A 1,780-nucleotide genomic window follows, 5' to 3' on the forward strand; every position below is an offset into this window, starting at 1 on the left:
TTTTTAAAGACAGGGTCTCACCATGTTGGTCAGGTTGGTCTTGAACGCCTGACCTCAGGTGATCCGCCCACCTTGGCCTCCAAAGTGCTTGGATTACAGGCGTGAGCCACCACGCCCGGCCTTTTTTGTTTGTTTGTTTTGTTTTGTTTTGTTTTGTTTTTTTAGAGACGCGGTTTCACCATGTTAGCCAGGCTGGTCTCAAACTTCTGACCTCAGATGATCCACCTGCCCCGGCTTCCCAAAGTGCTGGGATTACAGGCATGAGCCACTGCGCCCAGCCTGGATTTTAAACTCATAGACCTTTTCTTTGAACCGCTAATAACACAAAAGCACTGAGGAAATGTAAGAATCAGTGCTCTACCCAGTGATCTTCCTTTGAGGAAAGGTCATTATGTGCTTTGCTCTCTTCTACTGTAGCAAGGAAGATGTTTACTAAGGGGATGTTTTAAAGGCAGTTTACCTAAAATAAAAGTGAAAGGCCAAGCAAGGTGGCTTATGCCTGTAATCCCAGTACTTTGGGAAGCCGAGGGGGAAGGATCGCTTAAAGCCAGGAATTCAAGACCAGCTTAGGCCACAGTATGAGACACTGTCTCTACTACAAAAAAAAAAATTAAGCAAACTTGGTGATGAGTGCCTATAGTCCCATCTGCTCAGGAGGCTGAGGTAGAAGAATCACTTGAATACAGGAGTTTGAGGCTGCAGTGAACTGTGATCAAGCCACTCCACTGCAGCCTGGGTGACTCACACAGCAAGACCTTGCTTCTTTAAAAAATAAAAAATAAAAAATAAAAGAAGGAAAAGCACAGGTAAAGTATCCAATTTTAATTCTCAGCAAAGGAATAAAATATATCACATACCTCACACACACACACACACACACACACACACTCACACACACACACAGAGGCAAGGAAGAAAGAAAAGTAGGCAGCAGGCTATCAACCAAGAGCCAAGAAGCTACAAAATCTAGAACTGAGCCAGGCTCAATGGCTCACGCCTGTAATCCCAGCACTTTGGGAGGCCGAGGTGGGCAGATCATGAGGTCAGGAGTTTGAGACCAGCCTGGCCAACATAGTGAAACCCCATCTCTACTAAAAATATAAAAATTAGCCTGGCATGGTGAATGTGCCTGTGCTTCCAGCTACTCGAGAGGCTGAGACAGAAGAATTGCTTGAACCTGGGAGACAGAGGTTGCAGTGAGCCGAGATGGCGCCACTGCACTCCGGCCTGGGTGACAGAGCGAGAAAAATAATTTTTTTTTCATTAATCAGGCATAGTGGTGTGCACCTGTAGTCCTAGTTACTCAGGAGGCTATAACAGGAAGATCACTTGTGCCCAGGAGTTTAAGGCTGCAGTGAGCTGTGATTACACCACTGCTCTCCATCCTAAGTGACAGAGTGAGACCCTGTCTCAACAACAACAACAAAGATAATAATAAAAGAAAAATTTCCTGAGCTGACGAGAGCAACAGGACTTGAAATTCGAGAACCTGATGTGTGCCAGATACAGGGAATTTAGCAGTGACTGAATCAAAGCCCCTGCGCTCTATGAGGAGTTGGGGGAACAAGGGGGACAGTTGATAAACATCATAAACCAGGTGGACAGATGGAAAAAGACTCACCCCTACATAAATCACTATGAAATTTCCAGATGCTAAGAATAAAAGAAACTCAGGCCGGGCGCGGTGGCTCAAGCCTGTAATCCCAGCACTTTGGGAGGCCGAGGCGGGTGGATCACGAGGTCAAGAGATCAAGACCATCCTGGTCAACATGGTGAAACC

The sequence above is a fragment of the Cebus imitator genome, unplaced genomic scaffold (assembly GCF_001604975.1).
Source record: "Cebus imitator isolate Cc_AM_T3 unplaced genomic scaffold, Cebus_imitator-1.0 Scaffold148, whole genome shotgun sequence".
Lineage (NCBI taxonomy): Eukaryota > Metazoa > Chordata > Mammalia > Primates > Cebidae > Cebus > Cebus imitator.